We start from the raw sequence: 27,288 nt of genomic DNA, 5'->3' as shown, positions 1-27,288 counted from the left end.
CCAACTTTTGCAGGGGAGGCAGGAGCTCCGAGCTATGGCCTCGGCCAGAGTTTGCTTTCCCCCAGCAAGAGGCACCTACCTGCAGCGCTTCCTCTTGCCACTTGCTCTCGGAGAGCAGCAAGCCCCAGCAGTAAAGCCCAGCTGCAAGTCACCACAGCAAGAGACAGTTATACTAAGAGGCTTTCTAATGGTCCCTGGAGCCACATTTTCTCCTTCCACAGCTAGGGAGCAAGAGCTTGCCTGGGACAGCTGGAGCTGGAGCTGGAGCCAGTGCAGAGCGCGGAGGTGGCTCCAACCCCTTGAGCACTGCCCAGGCCCATGGGCTTGGAAAATACACACACCCAAGGCCCACACACCCGCACACCAATGAAGGCATGTGGCCCCGAGCCAAGAGGAAATGCACCAGGCCATGGCAGTTTCTGCACAGACATTGCAACCCCAAAGCTCTGCAGCAAGGAGGGACCTCTAGCCAAAACGATCCTAGGCGCTCCACTCCTTCCCACGGCCGGCAGCCACGGCAGGCGTGAGGCAGGCTGCAGTCCACCTGTAAAGACCCTCTCTGGCCTTCACTGTGTCACGGAGATGGGAAGCTGGAAGGCGCCACAGGATCTGCTGCCTCTCCCTGCCCCTGAAAGCTGGCATCCGGTCCGCCTGCGCTACCGCGCAAGAGCTTTGGTCAGCGCTGCTCACCAGCCAAGAGTGGGGCCAGCAGGAAAAGGACCCTCAGGCACCTCCTGCCATTCTGCCAGGTGCTGCGTGGCCTAAAAGAGAGGGAATGCTGCTGTTAGCCAAGCCTACAGTGCGGGCTTTGCTTTGCCAGTGATCCGTTGAGGGGCTCCCTCGCCACCAGGTTCCTCAGCTCAGCAGAGCGGAGAAGCCCAGGGCCTGGGGGCCTTTAGGAAGCTCTGAGCTGCAGCACAGCACCCTGCGGGCACTAAGGCAGTTGAAGACCTCTGGCCTGACACAGGCGTAATCACCCACACGCGTAGTGTCGTGGCCTGACACAGTCTGGTGGCACTGGGCTCTCCCGAGGAGAAGGGGCAGCGCCTTGCCCAGCCAAAGGCTCTGCTGGGCTGCCTGGCTGCCCAGGCTGGAGGGCAGTGCTGCACACAGCCCCAGGGCTCAGGGGCTGTCTGTCGCCACCATGGAAGCCGGGCGGCACACAGGGCTTCTTGCCTTATCCCTCCCTGCTTTTTGGGCCCCGTCACACCCACCTGCCCAACTCGGCTGGCATCTCCTCTAATCCAACTCCGTCACCAGCAGGAGGGAAAAGGTCGCTGTGCGGCAAATCCCCGCAGGCCTCTTCCCAAAGCACTTGCTGGCCTCTGCAAAGCTCCTTGTTTGCAGAGCTACACACGTCTGCAGGCTGGGCTTTTATGGAGGGCAGCTGTTGATGACGTCACAAGAGCCAACCGCCAGGGAGGCAAGGTGTTGCCCATGATGACCTCAGAGGGGGGCTTACCCAGGAGGGGGTTGCCACGCAGCCTGAGCCAGAGGAAGCCTGTGTGTTAGCCCCCACCCCAAGCCTGAAGCCTCCCGGCACACCCGCAGAGGAGCCCTGGTTAGCCCAGAGAGCCAGCTCACTTGGTTGCGCGGGCAAGCTGCTGCTGTGCCGTTGCACCCCTCGTCCTCTACCAGGCTGATGTGTCGTGTCATCCTGGGCAGGGCTCAAAGGGCTGAGCGTGAAGCCCTGCTAAGTCAGAAGGGAGAGTGGCAAGAGCTTTCTCCTCTTGAGACCCACCCGGGCATTGACACGGCACTGCAGCAAGCCAAAGGACATCAGCCAGGTGACCTTGTTGGCCCTGGAAGACATAGCCCCGCCTCTGCTAGGAAAGCAAGAGTAGAGCGGTCAGCTTGCTGGCACAAAGGCAGATGTCTCTTCCCCTAGGTACACCTGCACCCACACGGAACAGCGGGGGTGAGGGGCACAGGCTCCCTCAGCAGCCCACTGATGGGCACCCAAAGGGGAGCTCCAGGGTCGGCTCTGAGGTGCGTTGCAGAAATGCAAGCAACCATTGAGCAAGAGCAGGGGCCAGGACTGGAGACGGGGACAGCTGCAGGCCAGCTCCCGCAAGGAGTGGGCCTGAGCTTCAGTCAGGCTCCTGGGCCAGTGGGTGGAGGTGCCAGGGCAGGCCGCTCAGGGGAACTAAGCCCTCCTTAGTGCACGCCGGGCCCTGACGGTCCAGGCCGCGGTCTGTAGCCTTTGCACTTCTCTGCTGCGGCCTCTGCGGTTTGTCAACGCCTCCCTTGACCTGGCAGATTCAAAACTGGATGCAGGCGAGCCCTAGCAAGTGCCGAGTGTCTTCCACACATTCCTCCATCTGCTCGCTCTACAGCAGCTGACGCAGCCGCACACACGCTTGGCCTTTGCTGCTGCCGAAGCGCATTGCCTGCTCATGGTTAGCTTGCTGTGTGCCAGGACCCCCGGGGCCTTTTGTGCAGCACGACACCGCAGCCCATCAGGCCCCAGCACATGCTGCTGCCGCTGCTGCTGCTGCTTGCGGTCTGGCCATGCCTGGGGCCAACCTTTGCATTGATCGTTGCTAAGGCTGAAGCAGTTCCGCGTGGCACAGCCTGCTGAGGTCTTGCTGAGTAGTGGCTCTTCCTTCGGCATAGCTGACTCTCCTCACACTTGCTGAGGGCTCAGTCGATCCCCACGCTGAGGTGGTTTAGGAAGGTATTGAGCAGTATCAGAGGCAGGCAGGCCCCCGGAGGAACTCTGCTTGGGAGCAGCTGCCCATTGGACTTGGAGGCATGAAGCAGCAGCAGCCTTGGAGCTTGGTGCTGTGGCCAGTGCCCATGCAGCTTGTGGTGCCCCTGCCCAGCGCAGCTCTTGCCAGCTTGTCAGCACCTTGTCTGCCAGGTGCTCACGCCAGCATCTGTTCCGGCTCTTTGTCCAGCTGGTCCCTAGGCTCCTCGTTGTCACCTGGGTGCTCCTCAGAGCAGCGGGCTCTCTAGGCAGAGCAGGCCTAGCATGGCTGCCTGGGTTCCCATGCTGCCTCTGCTCTGTCCCCCCACCCACCGAATCACAGAAGCACAGAATGGTTGAGGTTGGAAGGGACCTCTGGAGATCACCTAGTCCAAGCCCCTGGCTCCAGCAGGGTCACCTAGAGCATGCTGGCCAGGATGGTGTCCAGACGGCTTTTGAAGATCTCCAAGGAGGGAGAGTGCACAAGCTCTCTGGGCAATCTAAGGGTAGCCTGTGATGGTCTCTTTCCTCCAATTTTCCAGCATCACTTCAAATTCTGAATTTGCCCTCCAAGTTGCTTTCAGAGCCTACCAGAGTAATGTCAGGTCATCTGCAAAGAGACCACTCCATCCCCTCAGTCCTTAATGGGACTGCTTAGCAGGACTGTACCCGGGACAAGGCTCTGCAGAGCCCCACTAGACGGAGGTTTCCGTTTGGCCAGCAAGTGCCTCCTCCTGGACACCCTGGGCTCAAAAAGGCGGCTTTGGGGAGACATTTGCTTCACTTGAGCGTCACAGAAGACCTGGGAAGGCCACCAACGCATATGACTTGAATCTACCTTCCAAGAGGTGATTTTGCATGAAAATCAACACCCAAGAAATATTAGAATGTTCTTCATGTGTAGATATATACTTTGCTATTTCACCCAAAAGAAAGAGAATAATCAGGGGAAAAGATGGAAAACGTAGCCCCAGTTCCTCGGAATGTCGACTAGAGGTTGCAAATATGCTCTGTCACTGTTCCATGTTATTCCACATGAAGACCCACTCATCCCAAAGCTGAAAGAGCAACCGTGGGGTTCACTGGGGTCCATTCCTTGGAAAGAATTAATCACAAAGGACTTCACGAGCAGAGAAGTGGCTGGCTTGGGAGGCAGAAGCCTAGAGAAGCAAACACGCTTGTGCTGGAAACACAGTGACACGCTCGGAAAGCACATGAGGATCAGCGATTCCTTTGATTGGAAAAGACCAGTTTCCTCATCTCTGGACTCCGCAACAGGGACAGAGACCCGTGAGAGGATGCCAGGGAACTCCTGGCATCACTCACAAAGGCAGGAAACCCGGAGGCCTGCACCGACTTTAGGAACTCGGGGGCTATTGTCTGGGTTGTTTCATGGCCAAAGCGGGTGGTGGCCATAGGAGTCATGTTGGTGAGGCCGCGGCGGTGAAGTCACAGAGATGCAGGCAGCCCATGTCCCTTGGTCTCACAACACAAGCACAGGCAGTGACAGCAACCCCTCTCTGGCAGCCTGCAGCCAGAAGCACAGCAGAGAGACTATAGACCTGCGCAGAAGCAGGACTAAGAAAATTAGGGGCAAGGGGATGCAGGTGGTCAACAACACGGAGCAGCTCCCCAGTGGGACAAGTTAAACACACCTGAGCCCTCTAGCTTGGGAAAGAGAGGCCCGAAGCCACCACAGAGACACCAGTGTCTGAGGTCATGAGAAGGTGAAGGGACAAGGTGAGGAGGGACCACCAGCTCCCATGACACCAGAGCGCAGGGGCATCCCGTGGAGCAACCAGGCAGGAATTTTAAACTGGAATACAAGGAACTCTCGTCACACAGCACCCAGGGAAATTGCTGAACTCCCTGCCCTAGGATCCCAGACATGGACAAGGAGGAATGGCTTCATAAAGCGATGAGCTCGCCCTGCGCTATTAACACAAAAGGGCACTAAACCACAGCATTGGGATTGGGGTGGGAAGTACCAGAGGAGATGGGGTCCTCGGAAAGAAAAGAGCCACCCAAACCCAGACCCAAGACATCAGCGCCCCACAGGCACCATCAAGGTCACGCTGCAGCTACGGCCAGACATCACAGCAAATCCTGTCAGCAAGGGAATCTTTTTTCTTTTTTTTTGGTTTTTAACATCTCCCATTTCTGCCTCTGTTTCCAGGCTCTCTGCAGCTGCCTTAGACCCCTTTTAGCCACCACGAACTCTGGCAATCGCCTTTGCAGGGTCTAGGGCAGCAGAAATGTGGCACATCCCTTTTATCGCAGTTGGGTTAGAATAGCCAGCTCTAATTAATGTCCATCACATAGCAGTCACCAAAGCACTCGATAAATGGGAATAATATGATGTTGTTATAAGACAACCCTGGAAGCTCAGAAAGAATGGTCATGCTGTTTAAACTAGGCAGATTAGGATAACCCCTATCTCTGTTTTCTGAAAAGAAGCATTCTTGAATCAAGGGCATCCTAGAACTGCTAAAGCCCTAAGAGAAACATTAAATCAAAACGTTTTACTTCTAGGTACGTATTGCCAATTTGGCAAAAGAATTGGAGGTCCATGTATCCCTAACTGAACTGTCCTCATTATACTACAAAAAATCATGCCCATAGGTCCAAAAGACCCATGCGCAGGTGAAGACCCCTCCCCTGAGCATGCGTAGTACTAAAATGGTGTGTAAGCAAAATTGTAATTGTATGTAAATCATTAACGAATCAGTGTAAAAGGGAAAGTTGCAAACTTTGCAATTTGTTTGTATAAATGCTCCTTGAGAAGCCAGGGTGGGGGTGTGCTTGATCTGTGGGAAACCACCGAGCACCCAGGCTTGCACAACTCTGAAATAAAGAAGCAAATGTCTCTCCTGAGTGTGTAATATTGGCTTACTGCACACCGGGCAACAAATCCGCTTTTTGGACAACAGTGTCAGTGGGTAGAACAGTTCCGAGACACTTGGCCTTTATGCCATATTACTCGGAAATAACACCAAAAGGGCCTTCTTACAGTCCTGGCTGCCAAACGGCCCCGGGGCCGTAGGGGACCATCAGTCAGGGCTCTGGCTGCAGCCCCCAGTGCTGCCCAGCATCTCCCCTGCAGGCCCCGGGGCATCCAGGGATGGGGGAGGGCAGGAGGGAGAGGCAGGGAGAGAGGAAGAGAAGGGCAGAGGGAGGGAGGGAGGAAAAGAGGGAGGAAGGAAGAGAAGGAGGGAGGGAGGGAGAGGGAGGAGCAGAGGAGGCCAGGGCAGCCCTGGGAGCCCAAGGGCCGCTGTTGCTAGGCAGCACGGGGGGAGGGGGGGCACGAGGAGGCCACATGACCTGCAGCTGGTGCTGTTGCCAGGCAACACTGGGTGGGGCAGCAACAGGCACTGGGGGAGGTGTTGGGAGGTGGTTGGAGCTGGGCTGGGGCAGCCATGGTGGGGCTGCGTGTGGGGCTGGGAGCTTCAGGGAGCCAGGCCCTCCACGGCCCTGGCCCTGCTGCCCCCGGTGGTGTGGGGGCTCGGAGGAGCTGGGCCCGCACCCAGGCCCCGCACACAGCGGCTGCCGGCAGGAAGGGACGACCAAAGGCCCTGCATGGGCGCTGGAGGCCGGACCCGGCTCCTCACAGCGCCTCTGGTGCTGACGCGGCTCTTCGGGGCAGAGCTGGGGCCCTTCACGTGCCTAGAAAGTAGGAGGCATGGGGAAGCATGACACTGAGACCCTCCAGCTGGCTCTGAGCAAGAGTTGCCTCAGGAATGGACAAAAATATGCCTGCTGTGTTTTTCATGTGTGTTTCGAAGTGGCAGATAGGGCTTACTTGCCTCAAACTTTGTGCCAGTGCACTAAGAGAAGACTTGCAGTTTGCCTAATCCCAGTGTGAGGCCAGAGCCAGAGCCTCTGCGTCATCTCAGCCAGTGTTCTCTCTAAAAGACGTTCAGCTGTTTGCAGGAGCATTTACCTGTGTGATTTGCAGAGCAGTTCCCCAATATTGCAGGTGTTTAACAGCGACCTCTATATTTATACGTAGCTGGTTCAGTTTCAAAATGTTTATGCTGAAAAAGGAGCTCAATAAGATGAAGCTGTCATTAATAAGGAGATGAAGAGGGCTCCATAGATCACATACAAAAATGCAGCTGTGCAAAAGGGACAGCCATATATAATGTAATGCTCAGTGGTGCAAATGTAGCCTCCTTTTAATGAGCAGTGCTTCTTTGTGAATAGTTGTATTTATATTGCCTGTTTATTTGCACAGTTTTTGACTTGATTGTATCTTGAGTAGCGCAAGTTGAGTATTCAGGAGGGTCCTGAAGCCAGCTGCCCTAGCCGCTCTCCCTCTCATCTACTCACTGCAGAGCACTGTCTCTGGCAGTGCTTACAGAAGGTCTCTTGTCTCGTGGCTCAGCTGGTAGTTCTGCCTTGCCATCACCCCATGAACCTGCACTCGATAAATACACGTGTACTGGGGGTTGCCCCAGTTGCTCTGCACCTGGAATTTGATATACTGGAAGGCTCTGGGAAGCTGCTTCTGCAAAGGAAACGGGGGGAGCAGTCATTCCTCAGGTGTAAGGAGCAACAGCACAGCAACGTAGCTTCCTTTGCCAGCGCTAGCCCTGCTGGGGAACAAACTGGAGCCCTGACAAAGGAGGCAGCCAGGGTTGCTATGCCAGAGCCACAAGGCACAGGATGCTTTGGCTCATCCTCCGCACTCTGTGGTCCAAGCCCTTGCAGGCAAAGCTCAGTTTGCCCCTCGCGTCGTGCCCACACGCACTCACAGTACCTTCAGGCGGAAGGTCTGAACAGCCTCTTGGTCCACGTCAAATACAAAGAGCCCCAGGAGAGTTTCTTCTGCTGCTTCCTCATCCACGCCCTCAAAGGCAACCGACAAGGGCAGCAGGTCAGGCTCAAGCAGAGCCGGAGGAAAAGTGCCCGCTGCGTCCAACTCGGGGAAGCCTGCCTCATGTCCCACCCCTCTAGCACTAGTCTGGAAGAGGTCAGTGTGGATGTGGCTCAGGCTCTTTTGAGCAAGCGCTCCAAGACCCTGGGCCAGAAAGCACAAAGCAAGCCGCAGAGGCATACCACCACCGTGGGCCCCCACATACGCCATGCAGGGACGCTCTGCTCTGCAGCAACCAGCCCACGCTTCTCTGAGAGAAGGCGCCAGGAGAAACAAGGCTCCCTCGCAGCTTTCTGCCCTGGCCAGCTTCCCTGCCCACCCTCCACGCTGGGGCAAGGCTGAGGCTTACGGAGACAGCAAAGTCTTTGGGGGCGCTGCTGACTTCCCCGGAAGGAGAGACTGCCTTGGAGATGTGCTCCACGGTGACGGCCATGGGCCAGATCTGCTCAGGCAGCCGAATGACCACTTGGCCCTCCGCTCCTTGGAAAGCCCAGCACTGTCCAGGGGAAGTGTGCGGCTGAAACCAGAAAGCAGCCACCCTCAGTGGCAAGGCACTCCAGGAGCCCAGCGGACTGGCTGCTTTGCCAGCAGCACAGCCCTGGCTCGGTCTGTTGGCTGGCTTTCTGCATGGAAGGGCACCCCAGTGGATGAAAGGGACAGGAGGGGACTTGCCACCTTGCTTTCAGAAGATGGAAATCTTCCTTACAAAACATCTAGGCTCACCTGCCTTTCCCAAATCCCGCTCTGATTTTGCACAGCATTCAGAGACAGGGCGGGGCTGCCTAGGGGAGGTCACCCCGTGAGCCTTCAAAGAGTGTGCGGGAGGGACGAGCCCCCTTCCTCCAACTCGGCAGATCCCGCCAGGCTTGGGGGCCTGGAGGAGGTTCTGTCCTTGCCTGAGTGGCTTGTCAGGCTCCCCCCAACTTCCACTCTCCCTGGAAAGGGGCCGTGGGAGTTGAGGTGGGAAAATGCAGCTGCCAAGGACAAAGGTGCCCAGCACACTGCGGCCAGGGGTTGTGGGCAGGTGGCTGCTGTTGGGTTCAGCTCCGTTCCCCTCCAGACGGCAGGGCAGCACTGTGGGGAAGCGCAGGGGATCGTCAGGAAGAGGCTGAGCCCTGTGGGGCTGCGCGAGACTGCTGCTGTGAAGGGAGGTGTTTGGGGCTTGGAGGCTCAACTTGAAAGCAAGCAACTGCCTCAGAAGTCATGCTGCCTGTGCTATTACCTGCAGAATAGTATCCGGAGGATTGGCCACGGCAAAGAAGGCGAGACAAAGCCAGCAAGCCTCACTGCCTCGCCCACCATAAGTCCGGGATGTTCTCTCTGCATCGATGGTGGCCCCTGAAAGGCACATGCAAAGTAGCTGCCTCGGACAGGCCAGAGGCTAGGAGCAGCAGGGAGCCAGCAGGTATTTCTCAGGCTGCAAGCCCAGCTGGGCAGACTTGGTGGGAGGGCCATACACCAGCGGAGGGCCAGCAGACTTTGCGTAGGCATACCTGTGGTTTTCAGAGCCCAGTCCACCGTCTGCAGGTACTTTGCCTCTATCTTCTCAAGGGCTGCCCGTGTCAAGTTGAGAAGGGGCTGGGAAAAGCATTGCAAAGGCAGAGACGGAAAGCAACAGGGAGAATGACACAAACTCATCACGGGGCACTTCTGCATGAAGACTGAGTGCTTGCACAGAGCAAAGGGGAGACTCGGGGTCAGTCCACCAAAGGCAAGACTTGTTGGAAAAGGCACCAGACCTTCTGGTCAGCGCTTTCTGACGAGTCAAGCAAGGACTCGGTGAGAACACCAGTCTCAGGAGCCACCGTGCAGACCTGGCTCAGGTCAGCACTGCCCCAAGCAGCCCTGAGAGCCAGGTTTGCGCTGGGCAGCAAGAGGACAGAGCACACGCTGCAAAGGGCCAAGAGGAAGCAGCAGGAGACAGCCTCCAACTGAGAGCAAGGTCTTTGATCAAATGGCAGCCACTTTACCCCTCTCTTCTCCTCAGCCATCGCCCTCTCCTCCAAGACTTCTGCTATGGAGTGCAGGATGGCCTCATTTGCAGCAGCCAGCTCTGCTCGCAGGTGAGCCAGCTGCTCTTCCAGGAGCTCCCGCTCATGGATCTTCTCCCTCAGCAAGGGCAGGGAGTTGCTGCAGACAAAGGGAAAGCAGATCTGGTGCAAGAGCTGAGCAGCCCCTGCAGGCAGTCCCGAGTAGGGTGCCACAGTCTTGCCCCCATCCTCTTCCCTCCCTCACAAGAGCAGAGGCTTCCCTTCCCCTCCACGTTTAGCACAAGGCAAAGGCTGGCGCCCTGGATGCTTTGCCACTCAGTGAGTTCCATGGGAAGGAAGCCCTCTTACCTGAGCGTTGTGAGCTCTGTTTCTGGCACCCCAGCCTTCTCCTGAAACACAAAGGCCCTCCCTGAGAGGAAGCCCAAGGAGCTGCATGGGGGCTTCCCACAGGACACTTCCCCAGGAAGAGCAGGTGGCAGTTGCTGCTGCTTTCTATCCATTTGGAGCAAGCCAGAGGATGTCGGGCCTTTTTCCAGCCACTGTCTTTGGGAAGTCCATTTCCTGTCTGTGCATTTGCAGACTCCAGGAGCTAAGGCAGGAGCAAAGCCACCTCCTGCCCAAGTGCTCCTTCCTGCAGCCTGCCAACCTGCAGTGCTCACTCAGGGAGCTCTCAGGGTCAAACCTCATTCAGCAGCTACAGAAAGTGAAGGACAAGCACAAGCGTGTCCCCCCCACTCCCCACCCCCCACATCTCTGTGAGGATGAGCCCTGGGCATCTGGACAGGATTCCCAACTTTTGCAGGGGAGGCAGGAGCTCCGAGCTATGGCCTCGGCCAGAGTTTGCTTTCCCCCAGCAAGAGGCACCTACCTGCAGCGCTTCCTCTTGCCACTTGCTCTCGGAGAGCAGCAAGCCCCAGCAGTAAAGCCCAGCTGCAAGTCACCACAGCAAGAGACAGTTATACTAAGAGGCTTTCTAATGGTCCCTGGAGCCACATTTTCTCCTTCCACAGCTAGGGAGCAAGAGCTTGCCTGGGACAGCTGGAGCTGGAGCTGGAGCCAGTGCAGAGCGCGGAGGTGGCTCCAACCCCTTGAGCACTGCCCAGGCCCATGGGCTTGGAAAATACACACACCCAAGGCCCACACACCCGCACACCAATGAAGGCATGTGGCCCCGAGCCAAGAGGAAATGCACCAGGCCATGGCAGTTTCTGCACAGACATTGCAACCCCAAAGCTCTGCAGCAAGGAGGGACCTCTAGCCAAAACGATCCTAGGCGCTCCACTCCCTCCCACGGCCGGCAGCCACGGCAGGCGTGAGGCAGGCTGCAGTCCACCTGTAAAGACCCTCTCTGGCCTTCACTGTGTCACGGAGATGGGAAGCTGGAAGGCGCCACAGGATCTGCTGCCTCTCCCTGCCCCTGAAAGCTGGCATCTGGTCTGCCTGTGCTACCGCGCAAGAGGTTTGGTCAGCGCTGCTCACCAGCCAAGAGTGGGGCCAGCAGGTAAAGGACCCTCAGGCACCTCCTGCCATTCTGCCAGGTGCTGCGTGGCCTAAAAGAGAGGGAATGCTGCTGTTAGCCAAGCCTACAGTGCAGGCTTTGCTTTGCCGGTGATCTGTTGAGGGGCTCCCTTGCCACCAGGTTCCTCAGCTCAGCAGAGCGGAGAAGCCCAGGGCCTGGGGGCCTTTAGGAAGCTCTGAGCTGCAGCACAGCACCCTGCGGGCACTAAGGCAGTTGAAGACCTCTGGCCTGACACAGGCGTAATCACCCACACGCGTAGTGTCGTGGCCTGACACAGTCTGGTGGCACTGGGCTCTCCCGAGGAGAAGGGGCAGCGCCTTGCCCAGCCAAAGGCTCTGCTGGGCTGCCTGGCTGCCCAGGCTGGAGGGCAGTGCTGCACACAGCCCCAGGGCTCAGGGGCTGTCTGTCGCCACCATGGAAGCCGGGCGGCACACAGGGCTTCTTGCCTTATCCCTCCCTGCTTTTTGGGCCCCGTCACACCCACCTGCCCAACTCGGCTGGCATCTCCTCTAATCCAACTCTGTCACCAGCAGGAGGGAAAAGGTCGCTGTGCGGCAAATCCCCGCAGGCCTCTTCCCAAAGCACTTGCTGGCCTCTGCAAAGCTCCTTGTTTGCAGAGCTACACACGTCTGCAGGCTGGGCTTTTATGGAGGGCAGCTGTTGATGACGTCACAAGAGCCAACCGCCAGGGAGGCAAGGTGTTGCCCATGATGACCTCAGAGGGGGGCTTACCCAGGAGGGGGTTGCCACGCAGCCTGAGCGAGAGGAAGCCTGTGTGTTAGCCCCCACCGCAAGCCTGAAGCCTCCCGGCACACCCGCAGGGGAGCCCTGGTTAGCCCAGAGAGCCAGCTCACTTGGTTGCGCGGGCAAGCTGCTGCTGTGCCGTTGCACCCCTCGTCCTCTACCAGGCTGATGTGTCGTGTCATCCTGGGCAGGGCTCAAAGGGCTGAGCGTGAAGCCCTGCTAAGTCAGAAGGGAGAGTGGCAAGAGCTTTCTCCTCTTGAGACCCACCCGGGCATTGACACGGTACTGCAGCAAGCCAAAGGACATCAGCCAGGTGACCTTGTTGGCCCTGGAAGACATAGCCCCGCCTCTGCTAGGAAAGCAAGAGTAGAGCGGTCAGCTTGCTGGCACAAAGGCAGATGTCTCTTCCCCTAGGTACACCTGCACCCACACGGAACAGCGGGGGTGAGGGGCACAGGCTCCCTCAGCAGCCCACTGATGGGCACCCAAAGGGGAGCTCCAGGGTCGGCTCTGAGGTGCGTTGCAGAAATGCAAGCAACCATTGAGCAAGAGCAGGGGCCAGGACTGGAGACGGGGACAGCTGCAGGCCAGCTCCCGCAAGGAGTGGGCCTGAGCTTCAGTCAGGCTCCTGGGCCAGTGGGTGGAGGTGCCAGGGCAGGCCGCTCAGGGGAACTAAGCCCTCCTTAGTGCACGCCGGGCCCTGACGGTCCAGGCCGCGGTCTGTAGCCTTTGCACTTCTCTGCTGCGGCCTCTGCGGTTTGTCAACGCCTCCCTTGACCTGGCAGATTCAAAACTGGATGCAGGCGAGCCCTAGCAAGTGCCGAGTGTCTTCCACACATTCCTCCATCTGCTCGCTCTACAGCAGCTGACGCAGCCGCACACACGCTTGGCCTTTGCTGCTGCCGAAGCGCATTGCCTGCTCATGGTTAGCTTGCTGTGTGCCAGGACCCCCGGGGCCTTTTGTGCAGCACGACACCGCAGCCCATCAGGCCCCAGCACATGCTGCTGCCGCTGCTGCTGCTGCTTGCGGTCTGGCCATGCCTGGGGCCAACCTTTGCATTGATCGTTGCTAAGGCTGAAGCAGTTCCGCGTGGCACAGCCTGCTGAGGTCTTGCTGAGTAGTGGCTCTTCCTTCGGCATAGCTGACTCTCCTTACACTTGCTGAGGGCTCAGTCAATCCCCACGCTGAGGTGGTTTAGGAAGGTATTGAGCAGTATCAGAGGCAGGCAGGCCCCCGGAGGAACTCTGCTTGGGAGCAGCTGCCCATTGGACTTGGAGGCATGAAGCAGCAGCAGCCTTGGAGCTTGGTGCTGTGGCCAGTGCCCATGCAGCTTGTGGTGCCCCTGCCCAGCGCAGCTCTTGCCAGCTTGTCAGCACCTTGTCTGCCAGGTGCTCACGCCAGCATCTGTTCCGGCTCTTTGTCCAGCTGGTCCCTAGGCTCCTCGTTGTCACCTGGGTGCTCCTCAGAGCAGCGGGCTCTCTAGGCAGAGCAGGCCTAGCATGGCTGCCTGGGTTCCCATGCTGCCTCTGCTCTGTCCCCCCACCCACCGAATCACAGAAGCACAGAATGGTTGAGGTTGGAAGGGACCTCTGGAGATCACCTAGTCCAAGCCCCTGGCTCCAGCAGGGTCACCTAGAGCATGCTGGCCAGGATGGTGTCCAGACGGCTTTTGAAGATCTCCAAGGAGGGAGAGTGCACAAGCTCTCTGGGCAATCTAAGGGTAGCCTGTGATGGTCTCTTTCCTCCAATTTTCCAGCATCACTTCAAATTCTGAATTTGCCCTCCAAGTTGCTTTCAGAGCCTACCAGAGTAATGTCAGGTCATCTGCAAAGAGACCACTCCATCCCCTCAGTCCTTAATGGGACTGCTTAGCAGGACTGTACCCGGGACAAGGCTCTGCAGAGCCCCACTAGACGGAGGTTTCCGTTTGGCCAGCAAGTGCCTCCTCCTGGACACCCTGGGCTCAAAAAGGCGGCTTTGGGGAGACATTTGCTTCACTTGAGCGTCACAGAAGACCTGGGAAGGCCACCAACGCATATGACTTGAATCTACCTTCCAAGAGGTGATTTTGCATGAAAATCAACACCCAAGAAACATTAGAATGTTTTTCATGTGTAGATATATACTTTGCTATTTCACCCAAAAGAAAGAGAATAATCAGGGGAAAAGATGGAAAACGTAGCCCCAGTTCCTCGGAATGTCGACTAGAGGTTGCAAATATGCTCTGTCACTCTTCCATGTTATTCCACATGAAGACCCACTCATCCCAAAGCTGAAAGAGCAACCGTGGGGTTCACTGGGGTCCATTCCTTGGAAAGAATTAGTCACAAAGGACTTCACGAGCAGAGAAGTGGCTGGCTTGGGAGGCAGAAGCCTAGAGAAGCAAACACGCTTGTGCTGGAAACACAGTGACACGCTCGGAAAGCACATGAGGATCAGCGATTCCTTTGATTGGAAAAGACCAGTTTCCTCATCTCTGGACTCCGCAACAGGGACAGAGACCCGTGAGAGGATGCCAGGGAACTCCTGGCATCACTCACAAAGGCAGGAAACCCGGAGGCCTGCACCGACTTTAGGAACTCGGGGGCTATTGTCTGGGTTGTTTCATGGCCAAAGCGGGTGGTGGCCATAGGAGTCATGTTGGTGAGGCCGCGGCGGTGAAGTCACAGAGATGCAGGCAGCCCATGTCCCTTGGTCTCACAACACAAGCACAGGCAGTGACAGCAACCCCTCTCTGGCAGCCTGCAGCCAGAAGCACAGCAGAGAGACTATAGACCTGCGCAGAAGCAGGACTAAGAAAATTAGGGGCAAGGGGATGCAGGTGGTCAACAACACGGAGCAGCTCCCCAGTGGGACAAGTTAAACACACCTGAGCCCTCTAGCTTGGGAAAGAGAGGCCCGAAGCCACCACAGAGACACCAGTGTCTGAGGTCATGAGAAGGTGAAGGGACAAGGTGAGGAGGGACCACCAGCTCCCATGACACCAGAGCGCAGGGGCATCCCGTGGAGCAACCAGGCAGGAATTTTAAACTGGAATACAAGGAACTCTCGTCACACAGCACCCAGGGAAATTGCTGAACTCCCTGCCCTAGGATCCCAGACATGGACAAGGAGGAATGGCTTCATAAAGCGATGAGCTCGCCCTGCGCTATTAACACAAAAGGGCACTAAACCACAGCATTGGGATTGGGGTGGGAAGTACCAGAGGAGATGGGGTCCTCGGAAAGAAAAGAGCCACCCAAACCCAGACCCAAGACATCAGCGCCCCACAGGCACCATCAAGGTCACGCTGCAGCTACGGCCAGACATCACAGCAAATCCTGTCAGCAAGGGAATCTTTTTTCTTTTTTTTTGGTTTTTAACATCTCCCATTTCTGCCTCTGTTTCCAGGCTCTCTGCAGCTGCCTTAGACCCCTTTTAGCCACCACGAACTCTGGCAATCGCCTTTGCAGGGTCTAGGGCAACAGAAATGTGGCACATCCCTTTTATCGCAGTTGGGTTAGAATAGCCAGCTCTAATTAATGTCCATCACATAGCAGTCACCAAAGCACTCGACAAATGGGAATAATATGATGTTGTTATAAGACAACCCTGGAAGCTCAGAAAGAATGGTCATGCTGTTTAAACTAGGCAGATTAGGATAACCCCTATCTCTGTTTTCTGAAAAGAAGCATTCTTGAATCAAGGGCATCCTAGAACTGCTAAAGCCCTAAGAGAAACATTAAATCAAAACGTTTTACTTCTAGGTACGTATTGCCAATTTGGCAAAAGAATTGGAGGTCCATGTATCCCTAACTGAACTGTCCTCATTATACTACAAAAAATCACGCCCATAGGTCCAAAAGACCCATGCGCAGGTGAAGACCCCTCCCCTGAGCATGCGTAGTACTAAAATGGTGTGTAAGCAAAATTGTAATTGTATGTAAATCATTAACGAATCAGTGTAAAAGGGAAAGTTGCAAACTTTGCAATTTGTTTGTATAAATGCTCCTTGAGAAGCCAGGGTGGGGGTGTGCTTGATCTGTGGGAAACCACCGAGCACCCAGGCTTGCACAACTCTGAAATAAAGAAGCAAATGTCTCTCCTGAGTGTGTAATATTGGCTTACTGCACACCGGGCAACAAATCCGCTTTTTGGACAACAGTGTCAGTGGGTAGAACAGTTCCGAGACACTTGGCCTTTATGCCATATTACTCGGAAATAACACCAAAAGGGCCTTCTTACAGTCCTGGCTGCCAAACGGCCCCGGGGCCGTAGGGGACCATCAGTCAGGGCTCTGGCTGCAGCCCCCAGTGCTGCCCAGCATCTCCCCTGCAGGCCCCGGGGCATCCAGGGATGGGGGAGGGCAGGAGGGAGAGGCAGGGAGAGAGGAAGAGAAGGGCAGAGGGAGGGAGGGAGGAAAAGAGGGAGGAAGGAAGAGAAGGAGGGAGGGAGGGAGAGGGAGGAGCAGAGGAGGCCAGGGCAGCCCTGGGAGCCCAAGGGCCGCTGTTGCTAGGCAGCACGGGGGGAGGGGGGGCACGAGGAGGCCACATGACCTGCAGCTGGTGCTGTTGCCAGGCAACACTGGGTGGGGCAGCAACAGGCACTGGGGGAGGTGTTGGGAGGTGGTTGGAGCTGGGCTGGGGCAGCCATGGTGGGGCTGCGTGTGGGGCTGGGAGCTTCAGGGAGCCAGGCCCTCCACGGCCCTGGCCCTGCTGCCCCCGGTGGTGTGGGGGCTCGGAGGAGCTGGGCCCGCACCCAGGCCCCGCACCCAGCGGCTGCCGGCAGGAAGGGACGACCAAAGGCCCTGCATGGGCGCTGGAGGCCGGACCCGGCTCCTCACAGCGCCTCTGGTGCTGACGCGGCTCTTCGGGGCAGAGCTGGGGCCCTTCACGTGCCTAGAAAGTAGGAGGCATGGGGAAGCATGACACTGAGACCCTCCAGCTGGCTCTGAGCAAGAGTTGCCTCAGGAATGGACAAAAATATGCCTGCTGTGTTTTTCATGTGTGTTTCGAAGTGGCAGATAGGGCTTACTTGCCTCAAACTTTGTGCCAGTGCACTAAGAGAAGACTTGCAGTTTGCCTAATCCCAGTGTGAGGCCAGAGCCAGAGCCTCTGCGTCATCTCAGCCAGTGTTCTCTCTAAAAGACGTTCAGCTGTTTGCAGGAGCATTTACCTGTGTGATTTGCAGAGCAGTTCCCCAATATTGCAGGTGTTTAACAGCGACCTCTATATTTATACGTAGCTGGTTCAGTTTCAAAATGTTTATGCTGAAAAAGGAGCTCAATAAGATGAAGCTGTCATTAATAAGGAGATGAAGAGGGCTCCATAGATCACATACAAAAATGCAGCTGTGCAAAAGGGACAGCCATATATAATGTAATGCTCAGTGGTGCAAATGTAGCCTCCTTTTAATGAGCAGTGCTTCTTTGTGAATAGTTGTATTTATATTGCCTGTTTATTTGCACAGTTTTTGACTTGATTGTATCTTGAGTAGCGCAAGTTGAGTATTCAGGAGGGTCCTGAAGCCAGCTGCCCTAGCCGCTCTCCCTCTCATCTACTCACTGCAGAGCACTGTCTCTGGCAGTGCTTACAGAAGGTCTCTTGTCTCGTGGCTCAGCTGGTAGTTCTGCCTTGCCATCACCCCATGAACCTGCACTCGATAAATACACGTGTACTGGGGGTTGCCCCAGTTGCTCTGCACCTGGAATTTGATATACTGGAAGGCTCTGGGAAGCTGCTTCTGCAAAGGAAACGGGGGGAGCAGTCATTCTTCAGGTGTAAGGAGCAACAGCACAGCAACGTAGCTTCCTTTGCCAGCGCTAGCCCTGCTGGGGAACAAACTGGAGCCCTGACAAAGGAGGCAGCCAGGGTTGCTATGCCAGAGCCACAAGGCACAGGATGCTTTGGCTCATCCTCCGCACTCTGTGGTCCAAGCCCTTGCAGGCAAAGCTCAGTTTGCCCCTCGCGTCGTGCCCACACGCACTCACAGTACCTTCAGGCGGAAGGTCTGAACAGCCTCTTGGTCCACGTCAAATACAAAGAGCCCCAGGAGAGTTTCTTCTGCTGCTTCCTCATCCACGCCCTCAAAGGCAACCGACAAGGGCAGCAGGTCAGGCTCAAGCAGAGCCGGAGGAAAAGTGCCCGCTGCGTCCGACTCGGGGAAGCCTGCCTCATGTCCCACCCCTCTAGCACTAGTCTGGAAGAGGTCAGTGTGGATGTGGCTCAGGCTCTTTTGAGCAAGCGCTCCAAGACCCTGGGCCAGAAAGCACAAAGCAAGCCGCAGAGGCATACCACCACCGTGGGCCCCCACATACGCCATGCAGGGACGCTCTGCTCTGCAGCAACCAGCCCACGCTTCTCTGAGAGAAGGCGCCAGGAGAAACAAGGCTCCCTCGCAGCTTTCTGCCCTGGCCAGCTTCCCTGCCCACCCTCCACGCTGGAGCAAGGCTGAGGCTTACGGAGACAGCAAAGTCTTTGGGGGCGCTGCTGACTTCCCCGGAAGGAGAGACCGCCTTGGAGATGTGCTCCACGGTGACGGCCATGGGCCAGATCTGCTCAGGCAGCCGAATGACCACTTGGCCCTCCGCTCCTTGGAAAGCCCAGCACTGTCCAGGGGAAGTGTGCGGCTGAAACCAGAAAGCAGCCACCCTCAGTGGCAAGGCACTCCAGGAGCCCAGGGGACTGGCTGCTTTGCCAGCAGCACAGCCCTGGCTCGGTCTGTTGGCTGGCTTTCTGCATGGAAGGGCACCCAAGTGGATGAAAGGGACAGGAGGGGACTTGCCACCTTGCTTTCAGAAGACGGAAATCTTCCTTACAAAACATCTAGGCTCACCTGCCTTTCCCAAATCCCGCTCTGATTTTGCACAGCATTCAGAGACAGGGCGGGGCTGCCTAGGGGAGGTCACCCCGTGAGCCTTCAAAGGGTGTGCGGGAAGGACGAGCCCCCTTCCTCCAACTCGGCAGATCCCGCCAGGCTTGGGGGCCTGGAGGAGGTTCTGTCCTTGCCTGAGTGGCTTGTCAGGCTCCCCCCAACTTCCACTCTCCCTGGAAAGGGGCCGTGGGAGTTGAGGTGGGAAAATGCAGCTGCCAAGGACAAAGGTGCCCAGCACACTGCGGCCAGGGGTTGTGGGCAGGTGGCTGCTGTTGGGTTCAGCTCCGTTCCCCTCCAGACGGCAGGGCAGCACTGTGGGGAAGCGCAGGGGATCGTCAGGAAGAGGCTGAGCCCTGTGGGGCTGCGCGAGACTGCTGCTGTGAAGGGAGGTGTTTGGGGCTTGGAGGCTCAACTTGAAAGCAAGCAACTGCCTCAGAAGTCATGCTGCCTGTGCTATTACCTGCAGAATAGTATCCGGAGGATTGGCCACGGCAAAGAAGGCGAGACAAAGCCAGCAAGCCTCACTGCCTCGCCCACCATAAGTCCGGGATGTTCTCTCTGCATCGATGGTGGCCCCTGAAAGGCACATGCAAAGTAGCTGCCTCGGACAGGCCAGAGGCTAGGAGCAGCAGGGAGCCAGCAGGTATTTCTCAGGCTGCAAGCCCAGCTGGGCAGACTTGGTGGGAGGGCCATACACCAGCGGAGGGCCAGCAGACTTTGCGTAGGCATACCTGTGGTTTTCAGAGCCCAGTCCACCGTCTGCAGGTACTTTGCCTCTATCTTCTCAAGGGCTGCCCGTGTCAAGTTGAGAAGGGGCTGGGAAAAGCATTGCAAAGGCAGAAACGGAAAGCAACAGGGAGAATGACACAAACTCATCACGGGGCACTTCTGCATGAAGACTGAGTGCTTGCACAGAGCAAAGGGGAGACTCGGGGTCAGTCCACCAAAGGCAAGACTTGTTGGAAAAGGCACCAGACCTTCTGGTCAGCGCTTTCTGACGAGTCAAGCAAGGACTCGGTGAGAACACCAGTCTCAGGAGCCACCGTGCAGACCTGGCTCAGGTCAGCACTGCCCCAAGCAGCCCTGAGAGCCAGGTTTGCGCTGGGCAGCAAGAGGACAGAGCACACGCTGCAAAGGGCCAAGAGGAAGCAGCAGGAGACAGCCTCCAACTGAGAGCAAGGTCTTTGATCAAATGGCAGCCACTTTACCCCTCTCTTCTCCTCAGCCATCGCCCTCTCCTCCAAGACTTCTGCTATGGAGTGCAGGATGGCCTCATTTGCAGCAGCCAGCTCTGCTCGCAGGTGAGCCAGCTGCTCTTCCAGGAGCTCCCGCTCATGGATCTTCTCCCTCAGCAAGGGCAGGGAGTTGCTGCAGACAAAGGGAAAGCAGATCTGGTGCAAGAGCTGAGCAGCCCCTGCAGGCAGTCCCGAGTAGGGTGCCACAGTCTTGCCCCCATCCTCTTCCCTCCCTCACAAGAGCAGAGGCTTCCCTTCCCCTCCACGTTTAGCACAAGGCAAAGGCTGGCGCCCTGGATGCTTTGCCACTCAGTGAGTTCCATGGGAAGGAAGCCCTCTTACCTGAGCGTTGTGAGCTCTGTTTCTGGCACCCCAGCCTTCTCCTGAAACACAAAGGCCCTCCCTGAGAGGAAGCCCAAGGAGCTGCATGGGGGCTTCCCACAGGACACTTCCCCAGGAAGAGCAGGTGGCAGTTGCTGCTGCTTTCTATCCATTTGGAGCAAGCCAGAGGATGTCGGGCCTTTTTCCAGCCACTGTCTTTGGGAAGTCCATTTCCTGTCTGAGCATTTGCAGACTCCAGGAGCTAAGGCAGGAGCAAAGCCACCTCCTGCCCAAGTGCTCCTTCCTGCAGCCTGCCAACCTGCAGTGCTCACTCAGGGAGCTCTCAGGGTCAAACCTCATTCAGCAGCTACAGAAAGTGAAGGACAAGCACAAGCGTGTCCCCCCCACTCCCCACCCCCCACATCTCTGTGAGGATGAGCCCTGGGCATCTGGACAGGATTCCCAACTTTTGCAGGGGAGGCAGGAGCTCCGAGCTATGGCCTCGGCCAGAGTTTGCTTTCCCCCAGCAAGAGGCACCTACCTGCAGCGCTTCCTCTTGCCACTTGCTCTCGGAGAGCAGCAAGCCCCAGCAGTAAAGCGCAGCTGCAAGTCACCACAGCAAGAGACAGTTATACTAAGAGGCTTTCTAATGGTCCCTGGAGCCACATTTTCTCCTTCCACAGCTAGGGAGCAAGAGCTTGCCTGGGACAGCTGGAGCTGGAGCTGGAGCCAGTGCAGAGCGCGGAGGTGGCTCCAACCCCTTGAGCACTGCCCAGGCCCATGGGCTTGGAAAATACACACACCCAAGGCCCACACACCCGCACACCAATGAAGGCATGTGGCCCCAAGCCAAGAGGAAATGCACCAGGCCATGGCAGTTTCTGCACAGACATTGCAACCCCAAAGCTCTGCAGCAAGGAGGGACCTCTAGCCAAAACGATCCTAGGCGCTCCACTCCCTCCCACGGCCGGCAGCCATGGCAGGCGTGAGGCAGGCTGCAGTCCACCTGTAAAGACCCTCTCTGGCCTTCACTGTGTCACGGAGATGGGAAGCTGGAAGGCGCCACAGGATCTGCTGCCTCTCCCTGCCCCTGAAAGCTGGCATCTGGTCTGCCTGTGCTACCGCGCAAGAGGTTTGGTCAGCGCTGCTCACCAGCCAAGAGTGGGGCCAGCAGGTAAAGGACCCTCAGGCACCTCCTGCCATTCTGCCAGGTGTTGCGTGGCCTAAAAGAGAGGGAATGCTGCTGTTAGCCAAGCCTACAGTGCAGGCTTTGCTTTGCCGGTGATCTGTTGAGGGGCTCCCTTGCCACCAGGTTCCTCAGCTCAGCAGAGCGGAGAAGCCCAGGGCCTGGGGGCCTTTAGGAAGCTCTGAGCTGCAGCACAGCACCCTGCGGGCACTAAGGCAGTTGAAGACCTCTGGCCTGACACAGGCGTAATCACCCACACGCGTAGTGTCATGGCCTGACACAGTCTGGTGGCACTGGGCTCTCCCGAGGAGAAGGGGCAGCACCTTGCCCAGCCAAAGGCTCTGCTGGGCTGCCTGGCTGCCCAGGCTGGAGGGCAGTGCTGCACACAGCCCCAGGGCTCAGGGGCTGTCTGTCGCCACCATGGAAGCCGGGCGGCACACAGGGCTTCTTGCCTTATCCCTCCCTGCTTTTTGGGCCCCGTCACACCCACCTGCCCAACTCGGCTGGCATCTCCTCTAATCCAACTCCGTCACCAGCAGGAGGGAAAAGGTCGCTGTGCGGCAGATCCCCGCAGGCCTCTTCCCAAAGCACTTGCTGGCCTCTGCAAAGCTCCTTGTTTGCAGAGCTACACACGTCTGCAGGCTGGGCTTTTATGGAGGGCAGCTGTTGATGACGTCACAAGAGCCAACCGCCAGGGAGGCAAGGTGTTGCCCATGATGACCTCAGAGGGGGGCTTACCCAGGAGGGGGTTGCCACGCAGCCTGAGCCAGAGGAAGCCTGTGTGTTAGCCCCCACCCCAAGCCTGAAGCCTCCCGGCACACCCGCAGGGGAGCCCTGGTTAGCCCAGAGAGCCAGCTCACTTGGTTGCGCGGGCAAGCTGCTGCTGTGCCGTTGCACCCCTCGTCCTCTACCAGGCTGATGTGTCGTGTCATCCTGGGCAGGGCTCAAAGGGCTGAGCGTGAAGCCCTGCTAAGTCAGAAGGGAGAGTGGCAAGAGCTTTCTCCTCTTGAGACCCACCCGGGCATTGACACGGTACTGCAGCAAGCCAAAGGACATCAGCCAGGTGACCTTGTTGGCCCTGGAAGACATAGCCCCGCCTCTGCTAGGAAAGCAAGAGTAGAGCGGTCAGCTTGCTGGCACAAAGGCAGATGTCTCTTCCCCTAGGTACACCTGCACCCACACGGAACAGCGGGGTTGAGGGGCACAGGCTCCCTCAGCAGCCCACTGATGGGCACCCAAAGGGGAGCTCCAGGGTCGGCTCTGAGGTGCGTTGCAGAAATGCAAGCAACCATTGAGCAAGAGCAGGGGCCAGGACTGGAGACGGGGACAGCTGCAGGCCAGCTCCCGCAAGGAGTGGGCCTGAGCTTCAGTCAGGCTCCTGGGCCAGTGGGTGGAGGTGCCAGAGCAGGCCGCTCAGGGGAACTAAGCCCTCCTTAGTGCACGCCGGGCCCTGACGGTCCAGGCCGCGGTCTGTAGCCTTTGCACTTCTCTGCTGCGGCCTCTGCGGTTTGTCAACGCCTCCCTTGACCTGGCAGATTCAAAACTGGATGCAGGCGAGCCCTAGCAAGTGCCGAGTGTCTTCCACACATTCCTCCATCTGCTCGCTCTACAGCAGCTGACGCAGCCGCACACACGCTTGGCCTTTGCTGCTGCCGAAGCGCATTGCCTGCTCATGGTTAGCTTGCTGTGTGCCAGGACCCCCGGGGCCTTTTGTGCAGCACGACACCGCAGCCCATCAGGCCCCAGCACATGCTGCTGCCGCTGCTGCTGCTGCTTGCGGTCTGGCCATGCCTGGGGCCAACCTTTGCATTGATCGTTGCTAAGGCTGAAGCAGTTCCGCGTGGCACAGCCTGCTGAGGTCTTGCTGAGTAGTGGCTCTTCCTTCGGCATAGCTGACTCTCCTCACACTTGCTGAGGGCTCAGTCGATCCCCACGCTGAGGTGGTTTAGGAAGGTATTGAGCAGTATCAGAGGCAGGCAGGCCCCCGGAGGAACTCTGCTTGGGAGCAGCTGCCCATTGGACTTGGAGGCATGAAGCAGCAGCAGCCTTGGAGCTTGGTGCTGTGGCCAGTGCCCATGCAGCTTGTGGTGCCCCTGCCCAGCGCAGCTCTTGCCAGCTTGTCAGCCAGGTGCTCACGCCAGCATCTGTTCCGGCTCTTTGTCCAGCTGGTCCCTAGGCTCCTCGTTGTCACCTGGGTGCTCCTCAGAGCAGCGGGCTCTCTAGGCAGAGCAGGCCTAGCATGGCTGCCTGGGTTCCCATGCTGCCTCCGCTCTGTCCCCCCACCCACCGAATCACAGAAGCACAGAATGGTTGAGGTTGGAAGGGACCTCTGGAGATCACCTAGTCCAAGCCCCTGGCTCCAGCAGGGTCACCTAGAGCATGCTGGCCAGGATGGTGTCCAGACGGCTTTTGAAGATCTCCAAGGAGGGAGAGTGCACAAGCTCTCTGGGCAATCTAAGGGTAGCCTGTGATGGTCTCTTTCCTCCAATTTTCCAGCATCACTTCAAATTCTGAATTTGCCCTCCAAGTTGCTTTCAGAGCCTACCAGAGTAATGTCAGGTCATCTGCAAAGAGACCACTCCATCCCCTCAGTCCTTAATGGGACTGCTTAGCAGGACTGTACCCGGGACAAGGCTCTGCAGAGCCCCACTAGACGGAGGTTTCCGTTTGGCCAGCAAGTGCCTCCTCCTGGACACCCTGGGCTCAAAAAGGCGGCTTTGGGGAGACATTTGCTTCACTTGAGCGTCACAGAAGACCTGGGAAGGCCACCAACGCATATGACTTGAATCTACCTTCCAAGAGGTGATTTTGCATGAAAATCAACACCCAAGAAATATTAGAATGTTCTTCATGTGTAGATATATACTTTGCTATTTCACCCAAAAGAAAGAGAATAATCAGGGGAAAAGATGGAAAACGTAGCCCCAGTTCCTCGGAATGTCAACTAGAGGTTGCAAATATGCTCTGTCACTGTTCCATGTTATTCCACATGAAGACCCACTCATCCCAAAGCTGAAAGAGCAACCGTGGGGTTCACTGGGGTCCATTCCTTGGAAAGAATTAATCACAAAGGACTTCACGAGCAGAGAAGTGGCTGGCTTGGGAGGCAGAAGCCTAGAGAAGCAAACACGCTTGTGCTGGAAACACAGTGACACGCTCGGAAAGCACATGAGGATCAGCGATTCCTTTGATTGGAAAAGACCAGTTTCCTCATCTCTGGACTCCGCAACAGGGACAGAGACCCGTGAGAGGATGCCAGGGAACTCCTGGCATCACTCACAAAGGCAGGAAACCCGGAGGCCTGCACCGACTTTAGGAACTCGGGGGCTATTGTCTGGGTTGTTTCATGGCCAAAGCGGGTGGTGGCCATAGGAGTCATGTTGGTGAGGCCGCGGCGGTGAAGTCACAGAGATGCAGGCAGCCCATGTCCCTTGGTCTCACAACACAAGCACAGGCAGTGACAGCAACCCCTCTCTGGCAGCCTGCAGCCAGAAGCACAGCAGAGAGACTATAGACCTGCGCAGAAGCAGGACTAAGAAAATTAGGGGCAAGGGGATGCAGGTGGTCAACAACACGGAGCAGCTCCCCAGTGGGACAAGTTAAACACACCTGAGCCCTCTAGCTTGGGAAAGAGAGGCCCGAAGCCACCACAGAGACACCAGTGTCTGAGGTCATGAGAAGGTGAAGGGACAAGGTGAGGAGGGACCACCAGCTCCCATGACACCAGAGCGCAGGGGCATCCCGTGGAGCAACCAGGCAGGAATTTTAAACTGGAATACAAGGAACTCTCGTCACACAGCACCCAGGGAAATTGCTGAACTCCCTGCCCTAGGATCCCAGACATGGACAAGGAGGAATGGCTTCATAAAGCGATGAGCTCGCCCTGCGCTATTAACACAAAAGGGCACTAAACCACAGCATTGGGATTGGGGTGGGAAGTACCAGAGGAGATGGGGTCCTCGGAAAGAAAAGAGCCACCCAAACCCAGACCCAAGACATCAGCGCCCCACAGGCACCATCAAGGTCACGCTGCAGCTACGGCCAGACATCACAGCAAATCCTGTCAGCAAGGGTTTCTTTTTTCTTTTTTTTTGGTTTTTAACATCTCCCATTTCTGCCTCTGTTTCCAGGCTCTCTGCAGCTGCCTTAGACCCCTTTTAGCCACCACGAACTCTGGCGATCGCCTTTGCATGGTCTAGGGCAGCAGAAATGTGGCACATCCCTTTTATCGCAGTTGGGTTAGAATAGCCAGCTCTAATTAATGTCCATCACATAGCAGTCACCAAAGCACTCGATAAATGGGAATAATATGATGTTGTTATAAGACAACCCTGGAAGCTCAGAAAGAATGGTCATGCTGTTTAAACTAGGCAGATTAGGATAACCCCTATCTCTGTTTTCTGAAAAGAAGCATTCTTGAATCAAGGGCATCCTAGAACTGCTAAAGCCCTAAGAGAAACATTAAATCAAAACGTTTTACTTCTAGGTACGTATTGCCAATTTGGCAAAAGAATTGGAGGTCCATGTATCCCTAACTGAACTGTCCTCATTATACTACAAAAAATCACGCCCATAGGTCCAAAAGACCCATGCGCAGGTGAAGACCCCTCCCCTGAGCATGCGTAGTACTAAAATGGTGTGTAAGCAAAATTGTAATTGTATGTAAATCATTAACGAATCAGTGTAAAAGGGAAAGTTGCAAACTTTGCAATTTGTTTGTATAAATGCTCCTTGAGAAGCCAGGGTGGGGGTGTGCTTGATCTGTGGGAAACCACCGAGCACCCAGGCTTGCACAACTCTGAAATAAAGAAGCAAATGTCTCTCCTGAGTGTGTAATATTGGCTTACTGCACACCGGGCAACAAATCCGCTTTTTGGACAACAGTGTCAGTGGGTAGAACAGTTCCGAGACACTTGGCCTTTATGCCATATTACTCGGAAATAACACCAAAAGGGCCTTCTTACAGTCCTGGCTGCCAAACGGCCCCGGGGCCGTAGGGGACCATCAGTCAGGGCTCTGGCTGCAGCCCCCAGTGCTGCCCAGCATCTCCCCTGCAGGCCCCGGGGCATCCAGGGATGGGGGAGGGCAGGAGGGAGAGGCAGGGAGAGAGGAAGAGAAGGGCAGAGGGAGGGAGGGAGGAAAAGAGGGAGGAAGGAAGAGAAGGAGGGAGGGAGGGAGAGGGAGGAGCAGAGGAGGCCAGGGCAGCCCTGGGAGCCCAAGGGCCGCTGTTGCTAGGCAGCACGGGGGGAGGGGGGGCACGAGGAGGCCACATGACCTGCAGCTGGTGCTGTTGCCAGGCAACACTGGGTGGGGCAGCAACAGGCACTGGGGGAGGTGTTGGGAGGTGGTTGGAGCTGGGCTGGGGCAGCCATGGTGGGGCTGCGTGTGGGGCTGGGAGCTTCAGGGAGCCAGGCCCTCCACGGCCCTGGCCCTGCTGCCCCCGGTGGTGTGGGGGCTCGGAGGAGCTGGGCCCGCACCCAGGCCCCGCACACAGCGGCTGCCGGCAGGAAGGGACGACCAAAGGCCCTGCATGGGCGCTGGAGGCCGGACCCGGCTCCTCACAGCGCCTCTGGTGCTGACGCGGCTCTTCGGGGCAGAGCTGGGGCCCTTCACGTGCCTAGAAAGTAGGAGGCATGGGGAAGCATGACACTGAGACCCTCCAGCTGGCTCTGAGCAAGAGTTGCCTCAGGAATGGACAAAAATATGCCTGCTGTGTTTTTCATGTGTGTTTCGAAGTGGCAGATAGGGCTTACTTGCCTCAAACTTTGTGCCAGTGCACTAAGAGAAGACTTGCAGTTTGCCTAATCCCAGTGTGAGGCCAGAGCCAGAGCCTCTGCGTCATCTCAGCCAGTGTTCTCTCTAAAAGACGTTCAG

Source organism: Dromaius novaehollandiae, chromosome 28 (genome assembly GCF_036370855.1).
Source record: "Dromaius novaehollandiae isolate bDroNov1 chromosome 28, bDroNov1.hap1, whole genome shotgun sequence".
NCBI classification, from domain to species: domain Eukaryota; kingdom Metazoa; phylum Chordata; class Aves; order Casuariiformes; family Dromaiidae; genus Dromaius; species Dromaius novaehollandiae.
This window is presented reverse-complemented; position numbering follows the sequence as displayed.